The sequence below is a fragment of the Erythrolamprus reginae genome, chromosome 2, assembly GCF_031021105.1.
Source record: "Erythrolamprus reginae isolate rEryReg1 chromosome 2, rEryReg1.hap1, whole genome shotgun sequence".
Classification (NCBI taxonomy): domain Eukaryota; kingdom Metazoa; phylum Chordata; class Lepidosauria; order Squamata; family Dipsadidae; genus Erythrolamprus; species Erythrolamprus reginae.
Window position 1 is genome coordinate 251995226 of NC_091951.1, and position 26226 is coordinate 252021451.

The window sequence follows — 26226 nt, forward strand, 5'->3', positions numbered from 1 at the left end:
TAGATTGGGTGACTATGCTTCAGTGATCTGATTGGTTGGTGTAATCATAGTTATTAGAAGGAATGACATGAAGATTTTATGAAGATTTTATGAAGGCTGATTTCCAAATGTAAAATTCTAAAATCATAATAATTAAAAGGATTGACATGTTGATTATTATGAAGTGTTTATTTTGTTTAAGGCTGGTTTCCAAATCTCTGGCAGGCGGGAGGTATCATCCCTTTTATTTAAAGAAAAGGGTCTCTTTTCAATTTCGATAGCTTCTAGAGAGATTCTTTTATATAAATTCTCTGTTTTGTGGAGTAATTTAGTTTTTTCAAAGTCAATTTCGTGCCCTGTTTTTTTAATGTGCTGGACAAGGGATGAGGTCTTTTCTTGTTTTTTGACTGCATTCACATGTTCTGCTATGCGTTGGCTCACTCTTCGGTTAGTTTGTCCAATGTATGTGGCTGCACATGTTTTGCAAGGGATTTCATAGATTCCTTGGTATTCCAATTGGATTTTATCTTTGGGGCTCCTTAGGATATTAGATATTTTTTGGTTGGTGCAAAATGAGGTTTTGATGTTATGTTTGTGTAGAATTTTACTAATTTTATCCGTGGTGCCTTTGATGTAAGGAAGGATGGTGGTGCCATTGTCCTGTTCTTGATCTTGTTTTTTGGGGGGTGTCTCTTTATTGATTAGGTTTGTTATTGTTTTCTCTTTGAATCCATTAGAAATTAGTACATCTTTGAGTTTGTCCAATTCAGTTTTTAGGTGCTCATGGTCAGCTAAGCGTTTGGTTCTGGTGATGAGAGTTTTGGCCACTGAGGTGATTTGTGCGGGGTGGTGGTGTGAGTGTGCATTTAGATAACGGTTGGTATGGGTTTTCTTTTGGTAGATAGTATGTCCTAGGCTGCCATTGGGTTTTTTATAGACCAGTACATCTAGAAAGGGAAGTTGATCATTGATTTCTGTTTCCATAGTAAACTGTATTTTGGGGTGTAGGCTGTTGAGATGTGTGAGGAAATTGTCTAGTTTTTCTTTACCATGTGGCCAAATTACAAAGGTATCATCAACATATCTCAGCCAAAGTTTGGGTTTGTATTTGGCTTGCTCTAAAGCATTATTTTCGAAATATTCCATATAGAGGTTGGCTATGACAGGTGATAGAGGTGATCCCATGGGGGCTCCCTCTATCTGTTTATATCTTTGTTCATTATAGATGAAGTATGTATTGGTCAGGCAGTGGTTGGTAAGGTCTAGGATATATTTGGGGGGTTTGTGTTTGTCTTGGATAGCTGTCAAGGCTTCTTTAATAGGTATTTGTGTGAACAGGGACACGACATCGAAACTTACAAGTAGGTCATCGGGTTGTAGGATTTGTTTTTTAATTATTTGTATAAAGTGGAATGAATTTTGAACATATGAGGTAATAGTTTCTGTATATGGTTGAAGGTATTTGGCTAAAAATTTGGCAAGGTTTTGTAGAGGGGAGCCTATAGAACTGACTATTGGCCTGAGAGGTATTCCTTCTTTGTGTATTTTTGGAAGGCCATAGAGTTTTGGACATATGGAAGATTTTTCTCTGGGGATGATTTTTTGCTGGATTTCTTCGCTGATGGGAGAGGCCTTGATTTTAGATTTGGTGGTTTTTTCCAGGTAGGTGGTAGGATCTGTGCTTAGGAGTTTGTAGGCAGGGTTTTGTAGTAGATTTGTCATTTTTTCTTTGTATTCTGCTGTGTTCATTACTATAGTGGAGTTTCCTTTATCAGCTGGGAGGATTATTATATCCTGGTTTTTCTTTAGATTGATAAGTGCCTCTCTTTCTTCCTGCTGTATGTTGCTTTTAGGAGGTTTGCTAGAACAGAGAATATTAGTGACTTTGAGTCTGATTTTGTTAGCAGTGTCTGGGTTGATTTTATTTAAAGTTGTTTCAATTCCACATATGATGTTTTCAGTTGGTATTTGTCTTGGAGTTATTGCAAAATTAAATCCTTTTGAAAGAATATTGGTTTCTGTAGTGGTGAGTATCCTGTCTGATATGTTATGTACTGTTTTGGTCATAAGTTGTTGTGGAGGGCTGGGTTTTTGCTGTACCTCTAGTATTTGGAGTTTCTTATTATGTGTGTCTGTTTTGTATTGGGTTTCTGTTTCTGCCCTCCAGATTGATATTTGTTTGAATTTATCCCAGAGTAAAGGGTGTATTTGGTTACTGATTTTAAGGTGAAGAGAGAGTAGACTTTTGTTGATTTCATCAAGAATGAATCTTTTTTTGTGGAGTTCATTTCTGATTAGGGCTAATTCAGTTCTTTTTAGGATCCTCTCTATGGTTGGGGTTTTTGGGTGGAATTTTAGTTGGAAGTATTTGGGAATTATTTTTTTGTCCCTGCAGTTGCGTAGGAATGTGAGATCACATAAGATGGAGGCTCTTCTGACTTCAAGTCTTTCATAGGCTCTAGTCAGTAGGAAAGTGTCCTCCCCGTAGAGGTAAGATATTTGTTTTCGTAAATTTTCACGGGTATATGTATGTAGATTGTTCTGAGTTCGGGTTTTGCCCTGTGTAATGTTTTGCATGTCTATGCGACGTTTCGGTGAAATCTCATTCACCATCTTCAGGCTGGAGTTCCAATCTTTGTGTTGTTGTAAATGAAATATTTGCAACTGACTTTTCTTCCTGGTATGTAGTGTGGGGGTGGAGATTTGCTTTGAATGTAGCAAATAGATTGGGTGACTATGCTTCAGTGATCTGATTGGTTGGTGTAATCATAGTTATTAGAAGGAATGACATGAAGATTTTATGAAGATTTTATGAAGGCTGATTTCCAAATGTAAAATTCTAAAATCATAATAATTAAAAGGATTGACATGTTGATTATTATGAAGTGTTTATTTTGTTTAAGGCTGGTTTCCAAATCTCTGGCAGGCGGGAGGTATCATCCCTTTTATTTAAAGAAAAGGGTCTCTTTTCAATTTCGATAGCTTCTAGAGAGATTCTTTTATATAAATTCTCTGTTTTGTGGAGTAATTTAGTTTTTTCAAAGTCAATTTCGTGCCCTGTTTTTTTAATGTGCTGGACAAGGGATGAGGTCTTTTCTTGTTTTTTGACTGCATTCACATGTTCTGCTATGCGTTGGCTCACTCTTCGGTTAGTTTGTCCAATGTATGTGGCTGCACATGTTTTGCAAGGGATTTCATAGATTCCTTGGTATTCCAATTGGATTTTATCTTTGGGGCTCCTTAGGATATTAGATATTTTTTGGTTGGTGCAAAATGAGGTTTTGATGTTATGTTTGTGTAGAATTTTACTAATTTTATCCGTGGTGCCTTTGATGTAAGGAAGGATGGTGGTGCCATTGTCCTGTTCTTGATCTTGTTTTTTGGGGGGTGTCTCTTTATTGATTAGGTTTGTTATTGTTTTCTCTTTGAATCCATTAGAAATTAGTACATCTTTGAGTTTGTCCAATTCAGTTTTTAGGTGCTCATGGTCAGCTAAGCGTTTGGTTCTGGTGATGAGAGTTTTGGCCACTGAGGTGATTTGTGCGGGGTGGTGGTGTGAGTGTGCATTTAGATAACGGTTGGTATGGGTTTTCTTTTGGTAGATAGTATGTCCTAGGCTGCCATTGGGTTTTTTATAGACCAGTACATCTAGAAAGGGAAGTTGATCATTGATTTCTGTTTCCATAGTAAACTGTATTTTGGGGTGTAGGCTGTTGAGATGTGTGAGGAAATTGTCTAGTTTTTCTTTACCATGTGGCCAAATTACAAAGGTATCATCAACATATCTCAGCCAAAGTTTGGGTTTGTATTTGGCTTGCTCTAAAGCATTATTTTCGAAATATTCCATATAGAGGTTGGCTATGACAGGTGATAGAGGTGATCCCATGGGGGCTCCCTCTATCTGTTTATATCTTTGTTCATTATAGATGAAGTATGTATTGGTCAGGCAGTGGTTGGTAAGGTCTAGGATATATTTGGGGGGTTTGTGTTTGTCTTGGATAGCTGTCAAGGCTTCTTTAATAGGTATTTGTGTGAACAGGGACACGACATCGAAACTTACAAGTAGGTCATCGGGTTGTAGGATTTGTTTTTTAATTATTTGTATAAAGTGGAATGAATTTTGAACATATGAGGTAATAGTTTCTGTATATGGTTGAAGGTATTTGGCTAAAAATTTGGCAAGGTTTTGTAGAGGGGAGCCTATAGAACTGACTATTGGCCTGAGAGGTATTCCTTCTTTGTGTATTTTTGGAAGGCCATAGAGTTTTGGACATATGGAAGATTTTTCTCTGGGGATGATTTTTTGCTGGATTTCTTCGCTGATGGGAGAGGCCTTGATTTTAGATTTGGTGGTTTTTTCCAGGTAGGTGGTAGGATCTGTGCTTAGGAGTTTGTAGGCAGGGTTTTGTAGTAGATTTGTCATTTTTTCTTTGTATTCTGCTGTGTTCATTACTATAGTGGAGTTTCCTTTATCAGCTGGGAGGATTATTATATCCTGGTTTTTCTTTAGATTGATAAGTGCCTCTCTTTCTTCCTGCTGTATGTTGCTTTTAGGAGGTTTGCTAGAACAGAGAATATTAGTGACTTTGAGTCTGATTTTGTTAGCAGTGTCTGGGTTGATTTTATTTAAAGTTGTTTCAATTCCACATATGATGTTTTCAGTTGGTATTTGTCTTGGAGTTATTGCAAAATTAAATCCTTTTGAAAGAATATTGGTTTCTGTAGTGGTGAGTATCCTGTCTGATATGTTATGTACTGTTTTGGTCATAAGTTGTTGTGGAGGGCTGGGTTTTTGCTGTACCTCTAGTATTTGGAGTTTCTTATTATGTGTGTCTGTTTTGTATTGGGTTTCTGTTTCTGCCCTCCAGATTGATATTTGTTTGAATTTATCCCAGAGTAAAGGGTGTATTTGGTTACTGATTTTAAGGTGAAGAGAGAGTAGACTTTTGTTGATTTCATCAAGAATGAATCTTTTTTTGTGGAGTTCATTTCTGATTAGGGCTAATTCAGTTCTTTTTAGGATCCTCTCTATGGTTGGGGTTTTTGGGTGGAATTTTAGTTGGAAGTATTTGGGAATTATTTTTTTGTCCCTGCAGTTGCGTAGGAATGTGAGATCACATAAGATGGAGGCTCTTCTGACTTCAAGTCTTTCATAGGCTCTAGTCAGTAGGAAAGTGTCCTCCCCGTAGAGGTAAGATATTTGTTTTCGTAAATTTTCACGGGTATATGTATGTAGATTGTTCTGAGTTCGGGTTTTGCCCTGTGTAATGTTTTGCATGTCTATGCGACGTTTCGGTGAAATCTTATTCACCATCTTCAGGCTGGAGTTCCAATCTTTGTGTTGTTGTAAATGAAATATTTGCAACTGACTTTTCTTCCTGGTATGTAGTGTGGGGGTGGAGATTTGCTTTGAATGTAGCAAATAGATTGGGTGACTATGCTTCAGTGATCTGATTGGTTGGTGTAATCATAGTTATTAGAAGGAATGACATGAAGATTTTATGAAGATTTTATGAAGGCTGATTTCCAAATGTAAAATTCTAAAATCATAATAATTAAAAGGATTGACATGTTGATTATTATGAAGTGTTTATTTTGTTTAAGGCTGGTTTCCAAATCTCTGGCAGGCGGGAGGTATCATCCCTTTTATTTAAAGAAAAGGGTCTCTTTTCAATTTCGATAGCTTCTAGAGAGATTCTTTTATATAAATTCTCTGTTTTGTGGAGTAATTTAGTTTTTTCAAAGTCAGCCTTCATAAAATCTTCATAAAATCTTCATGTCATTCCTTCTAATAACTATGATTACACCAACCAATCAGATCACTGAAGCATAGTCACCCAATCTATTTGCTACATTCAAAGCAAATCTCCACCCCCACACTACATACCAGGAAGAAAAGTCAGTTGCAAATATTTCATTTACAACAACACAAAGATTGGAACTCCAGCCTGAAGATGGTGAATGAGATTTCACCGAAACGTCGCATAGACATGCAAAACATTACACAGGGCAAAACCCGAACTCAGAACAATCTACATATATATATATATATATATATATATATATATATATATATATATATATATATATATATATATATATACATATATATACAGTATATGCTTCTTGACTTAAATTCAATTCCATACCTCCCCAGCCAGAATTATGCAGTAAATTATAATCTTATCATTTAGTGATTGCCTCAGATAGTGAGAATTTACCATTACATAGATGATGAAAAACTAAATTTGGTATCAATAACCACATTTATCTTTACAACATCATTTGGCTACCTATCCACATTGCCTTGTGCTTATCCCATACCCTCTGGTAGAGCCAATGCATTTTAATTTATGTTTGCTTGTTTGTATCCTACTTTCCATTATATATATATATTTACAAAATATCCCAACATACCTTCTTCCTCTTATTTTTCCCACAATAACAATCTGAAGTGAGTTAAGGTGAGTGTGTGTGACTGGGCCAAGATCCCCCAGCTGACTTTCAAGGTTAAGGCAGGACTAGAACTCAGTGTCTCCTGGTTTCTAAGCCAGCATTTTAATTGCTATATCAAACCCAAGCAAGCTGTCACTTCCTGAGCTGCTTGTTTGTGTAGCAGTGGTTACTCCAAAACTGCTGAGAACAACTTAACAGGCTCAGTTGTGTAACGTTAATTAGTTGATTACAGCCTGGTAGCAGCTGCTGCCTGGAATTGACAAAATCCTATTCACTTTCACCCCTGAAGGCATTTGCCTCCTAAGAAGCTGCAGCTACACTCCTTTCAATGCATAATCCCCATCATGTATCTGTTCACTCTCCTTCCAGTGAATGTAAATGCAAACACCATTCCCATTCTTTCTCATCATCCCAGTGCCAGGGTAAGCATTTCAAACGATGGGGAGTAGGGGAAAAGGGGTATATGATTTGGCCTTTTCTCCAGGTTCTTCATAAATTGAGTTCTCCCTACACCTTCCACACTGCTTGGAGCCCCTCCCTTATGATACCAGGTTGCAACGCCGTGGTCTCTTCAGCCTTGAAAGACAGCGTTTAAGGCGTGACTTGATCGAAGTGTATAAAATCATGCATGGGATAGAAAAGGTGGATAGAGAAAATTCTTTTCTCTATCACACAATACTAGGACGAGGGGGCACTCCTTAAAGCACATAGGTAAGAAAGCAAGGACAAATCAAGGGAAATATTTCTTCACCCAGAGGGTCGTTGGTTTATGGAATTCATCTGTCAGCCTTGATAGCTTCTAGGCAGGATTAGACAGATTCATGGATGCGAAGTGTATCGGTGGTTATTGAAACGGATGTCCATGTGCCGCCTCTATGTTGGTTGAGGCAGGCAGGATTCCCTTGAGTACCATTTGTTGGGGGCAAGGGAAAGGGAGGGGTGTGCCTTCTCTTTCTGCTCAATATCCCCATGTACAATTAGGGGGCCAATGTGTAACACAGAATATTGGACTCGATGGGCTTTGGCCTGATTCAGCATGGCTCTTCTTATGTTCTTATGCTTGGGTTCACACAACTGTTTGGGGTTATATCCTAATGCTGTAAAGCAGGGATGTCAAACTCATGTTGTCATGTTGTCATGATGTGATGTATTGTGACTTTTTCCCCCCTTCGCTAAACCGGGGTGTGGGGATGGCCAGTGTGTGATGCAACTGTGCCATGATTGTGACACCCCTGCTTCAAAGCAAAGGAAAGCTGAAGTAAAATAATAAGCAGAATTGTGGTCATGTGATTTTTTGCTTAGTGACAGCTTTGCTGAGCAACGGACTTGTAGTTTGTCAATTGCAGTCATTAAGAAGGAGTACCTGTTTTTGGAGAATGCAAAAGTAGAGGAGCCAAGATTGCTACTTGAGACATTCTTTTATATTTAAAAAATAAAATCCAGATTTTAACTGTCACTTCTATGATGACAGATTATACACAAATTCACTTGCTGTTTTCGAGATACAACATTTCTGGTAGCCTCAAAACCCAAGAAAACAAATGTGAACAGCATCTTTGATGGCCTCTTATTATCGAGCAAGGGCTTGTTTCCATTGAGAATTGTTACTGAGGAAAGGATCTTTGTGTGTGGCAGCCTTTTTGTCTTGAGGCCAAATTCTCAAATTCTCTATGAGTTCCCCAATCTGGCCCCAAACTATTTCGATGACTTCCTTTTCTGTCCCTTACATGCAATGGTGTTTACCTTTGATTACAAGCCATCTGATAATTGCAGGTATTGACAAACATTGTAAACGGTGCTGTAAGAAACAAACAAAACTGGGAAGTTTCTACAATGACCTCTACAAATGCCTTTTGTCTTGAAGCTTCATGTCCAAGAAATTGCTAAAATTACACAGAATATTAGGAAAGATGTTCCTCTAGCATGTTATCCTCTTTTCTCAAAACTCTTCAAGAAGGTCATTTGTTGCAGTATAGCATAAATGTTAGAATAGGATTTATAAATCTGGACCTCTAGCATAAAAATACTCTTACCCTGATTCTATAACCCAGGACAGGAAGGGCACTAACCTGCCGGCAGTTAATAACTTGTGTTGTTTCAATCTCACTAATAACTCTGCCACCATAAAAGAACAGATTAAGGAGATGAAACAATTGGTGGACAACATGGGCACAGACATATTATCCAATTGGTGGAATGCTCTATGGTCATGGCTTCCGGATGGCTCTTGGTTAAGGGTAATTTTTATGTATGTGATAGGTATCATTTCAGCCGCTATATTGTTATGTTGTTTTATCCAATGTATTCCTTCCTTGTGTTCTATGTGTCGTTCTGCCTTTGTTCACGATGTATTGTATGAGTCTGCTCAATCCCTCAAAATCCCCCTAGAACCGTTTTGTGATGATCCGATGGAAAATAAGAAGCCCTTTCACTTCTCTTGTGATGAACAAATAAGAACAGAGTACTGACATAGGTACTTGCGTTCAATAACAAATAAAAAAGGAGGAGATGTTGCAGTATAGCATAAATGTTAGAATAGGATTTATAAATCTGGACCTCTAGCATAAAAATAGTCCTACCCTGATTCTATAACCCAGGACAGGAAGGGCACTAACCTGCCTAATCTGCATTCCTGGCAATTACAACAGGGAAACAAAAGGGCTCAAATAAACAATAAACAAAGTTTTCACTACTCAGGACAGGATCAAAGGGGGAATTTACATTGCCTGAAGCATACAACAGGACGACAGGGTGGTTAAGGAAGATTAGTGAGATACGGCAGAAGATTTCAGAGAAATTAGGTGTGAGGAACATCTGCTCTAAGGAAGAGTTTTCTAGGAAATTGTTTCTTGATATCTATGGGAAAAGGAAGAACTCAAAAGATACGTTTGAAGTAATATTATTGGATGTATCATTTGACATGTATATGTAATTATCCCAATTTCCTTATGTTCCCAAATAAAAAGGAGTACATGGCTCTACACCATGTCACTTCACCCAGAGAGAGACAATGGTTCCAAGCTTTCTTTCTAGGATTCACGTTCGTGAGTGACCCCAGACGGCTGGGTTGCTCTTAGCCCCTTTTTGAGGACATTGTCTTCACTAGGGACTTTGACAGCATCCACAGGCGGTGGAGAAATACGGGCAGTTTCATCCTGTTACTTCGGCGTGCCGATGCAGTCGTCACGTGCCTGAGACCCTCATTTCTTACCTGCACATCTCGTCGTTCGTCGGTGAAGGAATGGACGATTTTTCGTAAGTATGGGGTCGGGGTTGTCCTGGGGAAAGGACCTTCATGTAAAGGAACTTGTGCAGATTCTCAGAGCTTTTGAATCTAAATTAAGAAAAAACTTTCTTTTCCCTACTATATGCGAGTTACGCCAACTCTTAACTTATGTTTGGAAACATTGTCCCTCTTATCCTCCTCACGGCTCATTAAAGCCTGCCGTTTGGATTAAGATAGGTACATATCTTTACCAGGAACCTTGTGCTCCTGCTACAATTCTTTTAACTTGGAAGACTGTCCTTGCTGCTCTTCGTTTTCACAACTTTGATTCCCCCCTCCTTCCGACCTCTCTATCACTCATCCCGCTGAGCCTTCGGCACCACCCCCATCTTATTCCCCCTCCCTCAGGGATCCCTGCCTTTCTCAACCTATGCCCCCCCCCCAGATCCCGTGCCTGTGCCCTCTCAGGATTTTCCTGCTCTCGTACTCACACCCTCTCAGGAAATTTCTACTCCTGCATCTGCTTACTTCACCTCCCTTCTTTGCTCGGATCCTTCTTCTGGCAGTGTGGTTGCATGGGGGCTTGCCTCCGAACTGGCTGACCCATCCCTTTCTCCAGAGGATCTTGAAACTATTTCCCAATTCCCTGTTGATTTTGGGGGTAATGCCCCGCATTATAGGGCTATTCCCTATCAAGTTTTGAGGAATTTGAAAGGAGCTGTCACTGAATATGGCCTTACCTCTGCTTATTGTCAGGCTGTTTTTAAAAATCTTACTGCAATTTATAACCTTCTTCCTATGGATTGGAAGACACTTGCAGAGGCATGTCTGACATCTACTCATTTTGTAATTTGGAAGTCTCTCTTCTACCAAAAATGTGAGGAAAAACATGCCCAAATTGGCCAATTTCCCCTGGATCAGCTTAAAGGGGAAGGAGTTTTTTCGACTTAACAACAACAGCTCACTACTAACTTGGCTTGTATTCTTCTTATCAATGAGTGTGCCCTTCATGCCTTTTCTAAGATAGATGCTGCTGCTTCCAAATCTGCTTCTTTTACTACCATCCGTCAGGGCCCCTCTGAAGCCTATGACACTTTCATTGAACGTTTGCAAAAAGCTTTGAAGCGGGATATTAACAATTCTGACGCACGACAAGAGGTGTTGATACGTTTAGCCTATGAAAATGCCAATGTAGATTGTCAGCGAGTTCTTGAACCGCTTCATGGAGACACCACTAAAAACCTGGCTGATTATTTACAAAATGCCGTCCGGGTAGGCTCCCTTACTTACCAGGCTGAACTCATGGCCTCTGCCATTTCTGCCCTGCAGGTCTCTTGCTTCCCCCTTTTTACTTTCTGCCCATGACCTAACCTCCTTGGCTCTTGTCTGTATCTCAGATTCTCCCATTGTGGTGCAGCAAGGCTCTGACGTTGCTGTCGTTGTGCCTGTACCCCTAGAAATTGATCCTCATAAATATGATGATCTTTCCACTCATGAGGAGCACCCATGGAGTACACTTCTTCTCACCTCTTCTGTCTCTTCATCTAAACCTGTGCTGACCCTTTTTCTAAATGGCATTCCCTTTTCTGGTATTTTAGATACCGGAGCCGATGTCACCGTCATCCAGTCCTCTCTTTGGCCCACTGACTGGCCTTTGCAGTCTTCACCGGCTGTGAGGGGCGTCGGCGGCATTCAGAGTGCACAGATTAGTACTGCTTGGATAGAAGCTACAATCCCATCTTCTAAGACCAAGGCACGTATCTGTCCCGTTGTTTTGCCCCTATACGCCAACCTCTGGGGACATGATCTTCTTTCTCAGTTTAACGCTTCCCTTGTCCTTGACTAACCATGTCTGACCCCTTGCTTTCCCTTCAACTGCTCAATTCTTCTCCTGTCTGGATCGATCAATGGCCACTCTCATTGGAAAAATTGACAGCTCTTAAAGCTCTAGTGGAAGTGCAAATAAGGCTTGGTCATTTGGAGCCCTCCAACAGCCCTTAAAATACTCCGGTATTCGTGATAAAAAAGAAAAGTGGCCATTGGCGTTTCTTGCTAGATCTTAGGGCTGTCAACAAAGTAATCCGCCCCATTGGCCCCTTACAATGTGGATTGCCTAACCCCAATCTCATTCCATGAAACTTCAAACTGGCTGTAATAGATTTAAAGGATGCATTCTTTTCCATCCCGTTGGAATCTCAAGACCGCCTGCTGTTTGCTTTCACTCTCCCTGTCTTTAACAATAGTTATCCTACTTCTCGCTATCACTGGAAAGTTTTACCTCAAGGCATGTTAAACAGCCCTACCATGTGTCAGTATGTGGTACATTCACTATTAGAGCCCTTTCACCTCTCCCATGCAAACATTCTTTTATACCACTACATGGGTGATCTCTTGCTCTCGGCCGATATGCCTCACCCATCCTTTCAACAGATTCTGCTCCTTCTCATTGAACATTTAACCGCTAATGGCATGACCATAGCTCCTGAAAAGGTTCAGCAAACAGAACCCTTTCTGTATCTGGGTCACAAACTTTCCCAGTCCCGTTCCTCCCCTGTTCTTCCCTCCTTGCCTTTGCCCTCCCCTGCCACCCTGGTTCAGCTCCAGCAGTATTTGGGATCACTAAATTGGGCTCGCCCTTACTTGGGGTTCACGACTTCTCAGTTGACCCCCCTTTTTTCTGCCCTGGCGGGAGCCTCCTCCCCCTAACATCTTATCCACCTCACCCCTGAGCAGCTGGACACATTGGCTGAAATTAATAATGTGCTACGCATTAAGTGGGTGGATAGGTGCCAGGAAAACACCCCTCTGTCTCTTCTTTTGCTTAACACTCCTTCTATTCCTACTGCTTGTATTATACAAATTTTACCCTCATCAATCTTGATCATTGAATGGATTCATTTTCCGCACACACCCCGAAAAACTATTTCTTCTCGCTTTTCATTATATTTTGTTCTTATTGTTTGCGGCCGCCGCCGCTGTCTAACGCTCATAGGTTTTGAGCCGGTCTCACGTTATATCCCCCTTCCCCTCCCCATGTGGGAATCCTTATTTTCTCAAAGTGAAGACCTCCAGATGGCCCTTGTGGACTGGCCTGGTCAGGTCTTATATCATCTACCTGCGGACACTCGCATTCAATTAATTCAGTTGGTCCCTGTCCGCTTTAACACCTGTATGCAAGACCAACCTATCCCACAGGCATTAACTGTTTTCACTGATGGGACAAAAACCAGGGGAGCCTGTGTTTTTCAAAGAAATGGCCAATGGGTTATACACCACACACCAGCCCAAACCTCTGCTCAACGTGTAGAATTGGCTGCTTCCATTTTGGCCTTTCAGAAACTGACTGATACACCCTTTAATCTTATTGTAAACTCCTTGTATGTTTCCCAGATTATTCTTAATATTTTTGATGCTTATTTGTCCCCAGCTGTTGACAGCTCCTTATTGGCCCTGTTTTTGACTCTACAGCAGCTAGTTATGGCTAGGACTGCCCCCTTTTTTGTTGCTCACATATGCAGTTATCAGCCTTTCCCAGGAATGCTAACCCGAGGGCAATGACACTGCCGATAAGGCGGCACGGTCACCTGCTGTTTTTTCTCTGTCTTTCCCAACCCCTTGGGAAAGCCACTCCTATTTTCACCAAAATGCCAAAGCTCTCGCCAAACAATTTATTATCTCAAAATCTGAATCCTCGGCCATTGTTCAGCAGTGCCCTACATGTAGTCAGTATGCTAACTCCATTCCTATGGGGGTCAACTCGCCTGGTCTTGAGGCTTTACAAATTTGGCAAATGGATGTTACGCAATTCCAACCTTTTGCGCCCTGGAAATATTTACATGTTTCTGTTGATACTTATTCTGGCTTTATTATGGCCTCCCCACAGAGAGGCGAGGCCACGAAGCATGTTATCAACCATTGTATTCGCACCTTTGCAACAATGGGATGCCCTAAAGAACTCAAAACGGACAATGATCCCACTTATACTAGCTCAGCCTTTGCTCAATTTTGTAATACTTGGGGCATCACGCATAAGTTTGGCATAATTTTTAACAGTCTGGTAGAAAGGGCTAACTTGACCGTTAAACGGGTGCTAGAAAAATTAAAAATGGAGAAAATCCCTCCGGGCCTCCCGTCCTTGCAAAACCAATTAAACAGAGAACTTTTTACTCTTAATTTTTTAAACTTAACTGGGCCCTCCGCTCTCTCTACTGCTGCACAGCGACATTTTGCCACACATGAATCCTTGCCCCCCCGAACCCCCGTTTATTACAGGTTACTTCCAGATCTGACCTGGAGAGGCCTCGCAGATCTCATCACCTGGGGCCGAGGTTACGCTGTGGTGCAACTATAGGATTGTGTGTTGTGGGTTCCTGGCCGACACATCTGCCCCTTTTTGCCAAAAACTAAGGAAAAGAAGCAATCCCTCCCTGACCTCTCTGAGTGCTGTATCCTTAATCAATGATGTCCACCTCAGCTACAGAGGCTGTTCCCACGCCCGTCCAGGAATCCGGACTGCATCAACCTCCACCTTATGATGAAGTTTTTCCTGACCCTCCAGGACACTTTCCATCACGAGGATGCCCTGTTTTGCGCATTCACAAACATGCCTCCCATTTCACTCTATGGGATAAATTAAATGGACCAATGTCATGTACGCCATTTTTCTTACATGTTTTTATTTTTCTATTGTGTTTTTGTGCATATTTTTTATTATTGCTTTTACTACCTGTTCCCGCGCTCCAACTTACACCCGCCCCAGACGTTCTATGGACCTGCAATAACGGATGGAGTATAATATTTGGCTACGTCTCGCAAATCTTTCCAACTTGTCTACATTCTGTTTGTCGCAAACTGTTGATATGCATATGGTTCTTGGGCATTGTCTGATTCCTGTATGCACCCCCCTTTCTGTGTTCCTTAATGATTGCTCTTTGTCGATGTTTTTAACTGCCCAGGAACTACATTATGACTGGTTTTATTAATGGGGTCCCAAGTCATATCGTCTCCCTTCTGGACCAATGTCATTATATACCCCTCATGTTGCCATAGGAGCAGATGTGACGTGTGCCCGTATTGTTAGTTGTTCCACCCATCAGTCCCACCCACGCTATTTGAAATTGTCACCTGCCACGTGGAAGAGCAATTGCTCAACCATTCAAAATGTATCATTTGCCTATGGTCATGTTCTGCTTCCCCCAGGCTAGTTTTTTACATGTGGTGACAGGACCTTCAACTATATCCCAGCAAACTTATCTGAAACCGTTTGTAGCCTGACCCGCCTAATTCCTGTTCTCCCCTCCAAGCAAGATGTACTTTTGTCTCACCATTATCGGCAACGCAGAACTATTATTCCCTTGGATAACACCTGTGATGACAGCATTGCCTTATTGAACAAAGCTGAATATATTTCTTTAACTGCCTCACTTCTAGGGGTGCCCATTTTGGCAGTGTACAATCAGCATTTGATAGGAAATCTTGCTTGTGCCTTGGCAAAAGATATTAACAGAACCTCCACAGCCTTGGCTGCTTTAAATGAAGAGGAATCTGACCTGAGACATGTGATATTAGATAACAGGGCTGCCATTGACTTTTTACTGTTACTCCATTATCAAGGTTGTCAGGCAGTTAATAACTTGTGTTGTTTCAATCTCACTAATAACTCTGCCACCATAAAAGAACAGATTAAGGAGATGAAACAATTGGTGGACAACATGGGCACAGACATATTATCCAATTGGTGGAATGCTCTATGGTCATGGCTTCCGGATGGCTCTTTGTTAAGGGTAATTTTTATGTATGTGATAGGTATCATTTCAGCCGCTATATTGTTATGTTGTTTTATCCAATGTATTCCTTCCTTGTGTTCTATGTGTCGTTCTGCCTTTGTTCACGATGTATTGTATGAGTCTGCTCAATCCCTCAAAATCCCCCTAGAACCGTTTTGTGATGATCCGATGGAAAATAAGAAGCCCTTTCACTTCTCTTGTGATGAACAAATAAGAACAGAGTACTGACATAGGTACTTGCGTTCAATAACAAATAAAAAAGGAGGAGATGTTGCAGTATAGCATAAATGTTAGAATAGGATTTATAAATCTGGACCTCTAGCATAAAAATAGTCTTACCCTGATTCTATAACCCAGGACAGGAAGGGCACTAACCTGCCTAATCTGCATTCCTGGCAATTACAACAGGGAAACAAAAGGGCTCAAATAAACAATAAACAAAGTTTTCACTACTCAGGACAGGATCAAAGGGGGAATTTACATTGCCTGAAGCATACAACAGGGTGACAGGGGGATTAAGGAAGATTAGTGAGATACGGCAGAAGATTTCAGAGAAATTAGGTGTGAGGAACATCTGCTCTAAGGAAGAGTTTTCTAGGAAATTGTTTCTTGATATCTATGGGAAAAGGAAGAACTCAAAAGATATGTTTGAAGTAATATTATTGGATGTATCATTTGACATGTATATGTAATTATCCCCATTTCCTTATGTTCCCAAATAAAAAGGAGTACATGGCTCTACACCATGTCACTTCACCCAGAGAGAGACAATGTGTCCAAGCTTTCTTTCTAGGATTTGCATTCGTGAGTGACCCCACACGGCTGGGTTGCTCTTAGCCCCTTTTTGAGGACATTGTCTTCACTAGAGACTTTGACAGCATCCACAGACATTAATCCTACCTACACTGAAATTTGGCAACTTTATTGAACACTGGGCACGTTCTCTCCTTCCTTTTGAAAGAATAGAAAAACTTGTTAGTTTTATAAACACAGAGTAATATAGAAGTGCATATAAGAAAAATATCACCACACACAACCATCTCTAGCAATACAGGTAGTCCTCTATATAAACTATAATCACAATTGGAATCACAATTTCTGATGCAAAGCAAGGCAGTGAGTTGAAAAAAAAAAGCAAAGGAAGCAAGGTAAGAAAGTAAGGTAAGATAGGTGAGTTATGCCTTATTTTATGATTTTTTTTGCCACCGTTGTGAAGGAAACTATTTGGGTTGTTACATGGATCATGCAGAATCCGGCTTCCCCAATAGACTTTGTCTATCGGAAGCCAGCTTGGAAGGTCACAAGTGGCACTGGGGGACCCTGCAAACATCATAAATAATGCTAGTTGCCGAGCAATCAAAATGTTATCCTGTGACCATGAATTTGCTACAATGGTCATAAGTGCAAGAACTGGTCATAAGTCACTTTCTTCAGTGCTATTGCAGATTTGAATAGAATTATTATTATTATTATTATTATTATTATTATTATTATTATTATTATTATTATTTATTGGATTTGTATGCTGCCCCTCTCCGCAGACTCGGGGCGGCTAACAACAGTAACAAAATAGTATAATCCAATACTAAAAACAGTTAAAACCCATTATATAAAAACATACTGACATACAATGCATACAATTTTAAAGGCCTAGGGGGAAAGTGTATCTCAATTCCCCCATGCCTGGCGGCAGATGTGGGTTTTAAGCAATTCTAATCTCTGGGGGGAGTTGGTTCCAGAGGGCCGGGGCCGCCACAGAGAAGGCTCTTCCCCTGGGTCTCGTCAAACGACATTGTTTGGTTGACGGGACCTGGAGAAGACCCACTCTGTGGGACCTAACTGGTCGCTGGGATTCGTGCAGCAGAAGGCGGTCCCTGAGGTAATCTGGTCCAGTGCCATGAAGAGCTTTATAGTTGCTTAGCAAAAGGTTGTAAATCAAGGATTACCTGTAAACAGTTAAGGGTGTACCACACAATAGAAATAAACTGGCTTCCAATTGTAATAAACAATATTTATATGGTAAGATTTCAACTCCCACACACAAGAATGCATAAAAACAGAGCAGGCATCCTATGTCTTCTGAACTTTCTTTCAAGAAGAGCTGTGGGATGCTGTGGGATCCTTCAGGTTAGCTATTCTCACACTCTTCTTCTCCCATGCCTCCTGGAAGGAGAGTCCAGCATGGGTTTAGCTCAAGTCTTATTGGTAGGACTGAGTTTCAAATTAACATAAATATATAATAATTAGGTACCGCCCCCTTGCTGCCCCAAGTACCCAGTTTTAAAAAACTCAGTCGAGGTTAAGGACATGAGTTTTTTTCTCTCCCTTTAGGTTGAGTATTTAAGTGTTGTAATGTAAATAAACTTGTTATTTGAACCTTGTAATTTTTTCCCTTTTGTCTTTGTGCAGGTTCGAATTCTTCTGATAGGGTCTCTGCCCTCCGCGGGCAACACCCCCACCTTTTCTCCTTTTGGGGCCTCTTCTCTTAGCGGGTACTGCCCACCGAGGAGCAACTGGGCTTTTTTATTGTATATAATTGGGACCTGAAGGTCCAATCAGCCCAATCACCCCAGATGGGGGGGGTCCGTCCCTCCCCATTGTCGGGGGCGGCGGAAGCCTCAGACGCCGGAGTTTGAAGCCGCGGCGGCCATTATGGCCACCGAACAGCTGATTGAGCCGGAGAGAGGCTTCTTAGCTCGCAGCGAGGCGGATGGCGGCGAAACGGAGGTTCCCGGCCGGGAATGAAGTCGCGGCGGCCATTACAGCCGCCGGACAGCTGATTGAGGGCTCGCGATCGGCAGGCAGCAAACCGAGGCTTGGCGAGCCGCAAGGGCTCGATTACAGTAAAAAGCGCCTGTTCCCGCCTTTTTAAATTGGTGTGGTGCCCTATGAGGCAATTCTTTCTGCGAGCCCTCAAACCGCCATGTTTGTTTGTTTTGGCTTTATGCCAGGCATTGAAATTGCCGTTTGGATTAGCGCGAACTGGGCAGCTGGCCAACTTGTCAGGTCTCTCAGATCTGCCCGGAGACAGTTGACAAGGTCACGTGGGCGACTAACAGCCAATCAAAATCCGTTTAACTGTCTAGCCTGCCTGCATGTCTTTACATGCGAGTGAGAGCTTTCTATTACTGTTCACAGTCTTGAGCTGCCCTGTGGTTTTGTGATTTAATCGTGAGTACGCTGCCCCATATCAAAATAAGATATGGCTGACCAACTTGTCAGTGGGGAGGAGCAGGCCCAGCCGGTTCAGACACCGGTCAAAGGGAAGGATAAGGCCAGCAAGCCTAGGAGTAAGTCCTCCCAATCAAGCTCCTCTCTTCGTGAGGCTGAGAGGAAGATCAAGGCCCTGGAGCAGCGTTTGGAGGCGGCCTTGTCCCCCCCCATCGTAGGTGGACTGTCCATAGGCCCTTTCCAGCCTCTTCCTCCAGCTATTCCCATGGGTCTCCAGGGCACCGCAACCGAGAGGGACTGGTCCCCTGACAGGCAGGCCCTTCCTCCATTGCCATCAACTGCAGCAAGGCCTGAGAGGCCTTCATCTTCTCATAGCCAGGCACTGCCTCAGGGGGAGTTACAGACACCATGTTATGTGCCTTCATCTACCTTCACCCCCACGGCAGCGGGGCTTAGAGACAATGCAGATGCTTGGCAGGCCTTTGCCCCTGCTATACAGGACATTGTGGCCAATGCATATACGCAGGGCATAGCTGCGGCAACACAACGAGCCAATACCTTTCCATCTCAGCCTATCCAACCCAGGGATATCTGGCCAGCACCACCGCCCCCTACTGGGTTGGGTTCTATGTCAATTGACCACACTGACTTTGAGGAAGACAGTGACCACGGAGATGGCCTGTCAGATGATGAATTCACTGTTCCAGAGCAGCCAGCAGTGGCGGGCCTTTTTAAACCCTCCTTGTATAGGGTTTTATTGCGCAAGGCTAAGCAAGCTTTAGATGTGCCAGGAGCAACACCACCAGTGGAGCCATCAGACGGGCCACGCACTTCGGCTGCTTTATGTAAGGAACCCGCCAAAGAATCGGACACGGTTCCTGCACTGGAGATTTTTCTCGAGAATGTCAAGCGCCCGTGGCAACATCCGGCGGCAGCACAAGGGCCTTCTAACCTAGAACGAAGGTTTTATACCTTTGATGACAGCATGGAGACGCTACTCCAGTTTCCTCCTGTGGACAAACCGGTGGCCACATTGGTTTCCCGCACGGTGGTGCCTTCAGAGACGGCTGACAATTTGAAACCGGATGAAAGGAGAGCGGAGACTCTTCTCAAGAAGACCCACCAGATGGCCGCATGGGCTCTTCGAGCAGCTTCCACCGCCTCTTTCTTCAGTCGGGCATCCATTATGTGGATTCAGGAGGTTCAGGCGAGACTGGCTCCTGAGGAGACTCGACTGCGGCAGGACTTGAATAAGCTCCTCGCGACTGCGGAATTCTCCACGGATGCCACCCTGCATGCCGCAAAATTTGCCTCCAGGGCCATGGCTTCCACCATTTCATCAAGGCGCCTGCTTTGGCTCAGAAACTGGCAGGTGGATGCCAAATCGAAGTGGGCTTTGTCTTCGGCTCCCTTTGAGGGCACAAAATTGTTCGGGGAGGCTCTGGATCCTGTCCTGGTGGAGGATAAGGATAAGAGGAAGGTCCTCCCAAGGTCTTTCCGTCACCAGGACCGAAGGGCTGGTCCTTACTCCCGTAGGCAGTCCTTTCGGTGGGACTCGTGGTCCGCCCCTTCTCAGCAGGCCAGACCTTACTCACAGGGTGCCTTCTCCACTTCCTACAGGAATGACCGACCGTATTCCCAGGAACGAGGCAGAGGTTTCTCCCAGACCAGACGTCCATACCGGGGATACCAGCAACGGAACGCCAGACGTGCCAAGTGACTGCCTGGACGGCATTCCTTTGGGGGGCAGGCTACAAAAGTTCAGCGAGAGATGGCGAGCTACTACTTCAGACCCTTGGGTCTTAGCCACTATCTCACAAGGGCTAAAGATCGAATTTCTCCACGACCCTCCACACCATTTTACCACCTGCCCTGTCACCAGGGACTTCGAAAGGAGGTCTCTGTTGGATCAGGAAATTCTTCACCTTTTACAGATACAGGCGATCGAACTTGTTCAGGACAATTCCAAAGGTACGGGATTCTATTCAAAGGTGTTCCTTGTACCCAAGGCCTCCGGGGGTTGCAGGCTCATCTTGAACCTCAAACGTCTGAACCAGTATATTCTGTACCGACGGTTCAAGATGGCCTCCCTCCGCTCCATCCTAGCCTCTGTTCGAGCAGGAGACCTTCTTACTTCAGTGGATTTAAAGGAGGCCTACCTGCATATCCCCATACACCCGAACCATCGGCAATTTCTTCGATTCTGTCTACACGACGTCCATTACCAGTACAGGGCCATGCCCTTTGGCCTGTCATCGGCCCCACGTACCTTTACGAAGGTACTAGATGCACTACTGGCCGATTTGCGGTCCCGGCCAATCCGGATTCTCGCATATTTGGACGACATTTTACTTCTGTCTCCAACCCGCCAGAGGGCGCACAAGGACTTACAAACCACGATGTTTTGTCTACAACGTCACGGCTTTACCATCAACATGCCAAAAAGCCATTTGACTCCTGCCACCAGACTCATTCATCTGGGTGCGGTGATAGATACGGTCTCTCAGAGAGTGTATCTATCCCCTGAGCGACAGCACCGCATCTATTCTCTCATAAGTGGCCTTCAACAGAAATGAACGGTGCCATTGTCTTTCCTGTCAAAGGTGCTCGGGACCCTGGTATCCTGCGTGGACATTGTCCCTTGGGCCCGTTACCATTATCGACTGCTCCAGTGGACCTTACTTCCGTTCCAGCGTCGAAGATTGAGCCATACCCACCGTCTAACCTTCGTGGGACGCGAGTTGCAACTCTCCCTGCGCTGGTGGAGATCTCCAGCACTGAGGCAGGGCACTCCCTTCGGTCCGTGCCATCACACGATCCTCACCACGGACGCCAGTCTGCTGGAGTGGGGCGCTCACATCCAGTCCCAGGTGGCTCAAGGCTTCTGGAGCCCCCAGGAGCTATGCCCAATCAACATCAATTTTTTGGAACTGAGAGCTGTCTGCTTGGCCTTGCTGGCCTTCGCCACCTTACTGGAAGGTCACCACGTCCTCGTACGCACGGACAACGTAGCGACCAGGGCGCATTTAAATCACCAGGGTGGAACGCGCTCTCTCAGGTTGATGGAAGAGACGGTCCTCCTCTTCAACTGGGCGGAGACTCATCTTTGCTCTCTCCATGCAGAGCATATCGCGGGGGAGGACAACAAACAGGCGGATTGGCTCAGTCGCCAGGAACTGGACCCGGCGGAGTGGCGGCTCGATCCGAGTCTGTTTCAAGAGGTTTCGCGTCGGTTCGGGGAACCGGTGGTGGACTTATTCGCCACCCCCCAGAATACCCAACTCCTGCGGTTCTACTCCCGATTTCCAACTCCGGGAGCCGAAGGAACCAATGCACTACATCTCCAGTGGCCAAAGGCCCTACTATACGCCTTCCCTCCGATTCCACTTATTCCATCAGTGGTAAGGAAGATCCTGATGGAGAAGGCGGAGGTGCTCTTGCTAGCGCCTCATTGGCCTCGGAGACCTTGGTTTGCGGACCTCAGAGAACTGTCCATCTCTCCACCGTGGAGGATACCGGACGACCGGATATCCCTCAGCCAGGGGTTCGTGTACCACCCGGAACCCCAATGGTTCCACTTAACCGCATGGCATTTGAAGGGGACAGGTTGAGGAGCTGCCTCCTTCCCGAGAATGTTATAGCAACTATACAAGCGGCTCGACGCCCTTCTACAGTCCGAATCTATCAGGCAACATGGGCAGCCTTCCATTCCTTCTGCGCTGACAGGAACCTTCGACCACAGGATTCCTCAGTCATCCCTGTCTTGGAATTCTTGCAGAAGGGTTTGGAGAAAGGTTTGGCGCCAAACACGCTAAAACGCCAGGTCGCAGCGCTTGCCACTATTATAAAGCGGGACGATGGGGGTCCCTTAACTTGTCACCCTTGGATTAAGGACTTTCTCAGAGGGGCTACCAACACGCACCCTCCTCCTGTTCGTCGTTTTCCCACATGGGACTTGACTTTGGTCCTTCAGGCCCTCACGGGACCACCGTTTGAACCGTTGAGGACTGTTTCATTACGTTACCTCTCCTTCAAGACGGCCTTTTTGGTGGCAGTCACCTCGGCAAGGCGGGTATCCGAACTATCCGCGCTGTCGGTGAGATCAGACTTCTGTCAATTTTATCCGGACAGAGTTTGTTTACGCCTGGACCCCACCTTTCTCCCGAAGATCAACACTCACTTTCACAGGGCTCTAGAGCTGGTGTTACCGAATTTCTGTGCTCATGGTACTCACCCTTTGGCTCTTAAGTGGCACAAGATAGACGTACGCAGAGCATTGAAACTTTACATCAAGCGTACCGGCGGTTTACGCAAAACTGAGGCTTTGTTTGTGTCATTTAGTACTCGTAAACTGGGCCTCAAGGTATCTTCTAATACCATTAGCCAGTGGGTGAGACTATGTATAGTTGAGGCATACAAGGCGAGTGCAAGGACTCCACCGAGTGGTATACAGGCTCATTCAACAAGGAGTGCGGCTTCTTCAGCAGCTTGGGCGTCGCAGGCCTCCCTTGAGGATATCTGCAGAGCCGCGGCGTGGAGTTCACCCACAACTTTTATTCGCCATTACAAATTGGATACCTTCGCTTCAGCTGAAGCTGCCTTTGGCAGACGTGTACTCCAGAAGGTGTGCGGGGAGGTACCACCCATGGTTCACAATCTCCCTCCCTGGCACTCTAGACCTTGGGTATATCCCATGCTGGACTCTCCTTCCAGGAGGCATGGGAGAAGAACCGTTGTACCTACCTGAACGGTCTTCTCGATGCCCTGGAAGGAGAGTCCATACCCTCCCGAAGAACCATGGGAGTTTTGACTGTTGACACTAGTGTGTGTTTCTTATGTTTCTTATGGTTGTTAATAAAGTTCATTATCTTTACATCTTTTTCGTTTTTTAAAACTGGGTACTTGGGGCAGCAAGGGGGCGGTACCTAATTATTATATATTTATGTTAATTTGAAACTCAGTCCTACCAATAAGACTTGAGCTAAACCCATGCTGGACTCTCCTTCCAGGGCATCGAGAAGACCGTTCAGGTAGGTACAACGGTTCTTCTACTCCAAGATTTAAAGCCCACTTGCTCCAGCAACCCTTTCGCTAGTTAGGAGAAAGTAGTGGGAATTTTCTCCAAATTGATTCTTATTGCAGGAGAGGCGGAGTAACGACATGGACACAAGAGCTGGATTTAAAACTGGGTCATTTTTTATTAAAATAAATTTTCATAATTTATTTAAATAAATTAGCATAATTAACTATAACCCTAACAAGGACCCGCAGGGTCAAACAATTGCTTCCGGGGCAGAAAATGATGTATAATAAACTTCCGGGGCAACTTATGAGCGTAGCTCCATGCTAATCCAGGTGAGGGACCACTCCCTCACCTGAGACCTTGCCATGCACTTGCATGTGGGAGGTCCCGCCAGCTAACCCCTACAAGGGGAATTAAATGGGCGGGACCCAAAGACAGGTTCCCCCCAACTGCTCAGGTCGCCAATACCACAAGCCTTTGGAGAGAACCTGTCAATCATCCCCAAAGATGCCCAACGGAGAACACGCAGTTGCTAAACCACCAGCCAGTTTTCCACCCCTAACCTGCCATGGGGTGGGGGTCAGGTCTCTATCTTGGCCCCCCGACTCCACCCTCTAACTGCACCAGCTCGCGCAGTGACTGCTGCAGGTCCTGTAAGAAGATGGTGTTCCCTTGTTCTGCCAGGTGAACACCGTCAGCCCGGTAAAGCCAGGGCTGATCTATGGTGATGAGGGGATGGGCCACTACAACCCCACCTAACTCTCTGACTACCTTACCCAGGGCCTTATTCACTCTCCTCCTAACCCGGTGAATGGCCCTAAGGGAAATGGCATCCCTCCAAGTGATCCTCGGGAGGATCTCAGACCACACCACTTGCGTGGTGGGCCACACAGTGCGAAGCCACCGCAGGTCTTCGCGAGCCTGGCAGATCAAAGGTAGACCTCCAAGCACACATAGGTCATTGCCACTGAGGTGCAAGACCAACCGCCTGGGTGCAGCAATGGGATGCCGCCCTCCCAGTACCACCTGGGCGCAGCAATGGGATGCCGCCCTCCCAGCACAACCTGGGCGCAGCAATGGGATGCCACCCTCCCAGTAATAGTGGTAGAAGCCTTTCCCACCGCATGCCTCTTCTCCTCATCCAGACAACGTTGACCCATCAGCCCAATGACAGCTGGGTCCCCACGGCGGTCCTTGCTGCTGAGCGGCCGGCCCAAAATATCATGCTGTGACCGCAAAGCAATGCCGTCGGTCTCGTACTGGCGGGACTATCTGGAAGAGGGCCAAGAGAGGTTACCTAGCCTAAGACCTTGCCCTGGACCCTCAGCCGGCTGTACGTACTCTAAATAGGCCGCTGACCGCCAGCGGCCGATTTCCCGAATCTTCTGTATCGGGAAACCCATAATTGCCACACTAGTGGCAGCGCCAATACGGAATGAATGTATTCTATAGCCGGCGGGATCAATACCTATCCTGACCATAGTCCTGGACACTAGAACCCAGAATTGATAGCGGGTCAGAGGGGTACCGTCCTGATGCCTAAAAAGGTACCCCTGCCCCGGTCCTCTCATGCTACAGAAGTGATAAAGAGCGGCTACTGATCGGTGGCCGCCCTAAGTTCTATCCTAACCCCTCTATGCAACTGACCCGTCTTGGAATGTCTCACCAAAAGGGAGACACCCGTGTCCCTGAACTCTAAGTCAGCAAACTGGAAGGCACGGAGCAACCTGTCAGCCTGCAAGAAGGCCATAGCCTCGCTGACCCGCAGGGCCCCAAAAACATGACACAAGTCGCTGCCCGAAAAAGACGGGCCTCACACACAGAGACACACAGACTGTCAAAAGCTTGGTTAATAAGCGACAGCTATTGCACCGTCAGAGCCTGGCGACTATCTGTAGGGGTCCCCTGTCACTCCCTCACCCAGCCTTCCAGCATCTTCCGAATACGGAAGTCACCAGAAAGGTCCAGAACCCCCCCCCCACCTTGGACAGAAAGGCGAGACCTGCTAGCTTGGACGTGATTGTCCTAACTAAAAGGCCACGCTGCCTAAGCTGGACACAAAATTCCATCAGGTGTTCCACTGGGGCAGGCCAACTATGGGTGCAACCCCTGTCCTGCCTAAAATCCCCAAACTCCTTACCTGCATGCTGATAAGCCCTCAGGGTGCCTGGTGCCACTCAGAGGGCCATGGCCCTGCAGGCTTCTACTCTCCACTGCTCGGGAGCCCGCCCAGGCTCCAAGGGTGGCCGGGAAAAGCCTCTGGTGACGCACGGGCCCACGGAGCCAGGGTCCGAAACCTGGACAACTGACCACGGGACAAGGCGTCAGCAATCCCGTTGTCTAACCCGGGGACGTGTTGAGCCAAAAATAAGGCATTTAGGGACAAAGACCTGTGCACAAAATGGCGGACAAGCCGCATGACCCTGTCGCTCTTGGAGGACAGGGCATTCACAACATGGACTACAGCCAGGTTGTCACACCAAAAGTGCACGGTTTTGTCTCTAAACTGCTCCCCCCAAAGCTCTAAGGCCACTAACAAGGGAAAGAGTTCTAAGAAGGTCAAGTCCTTGACCAGGGGAGAGGCC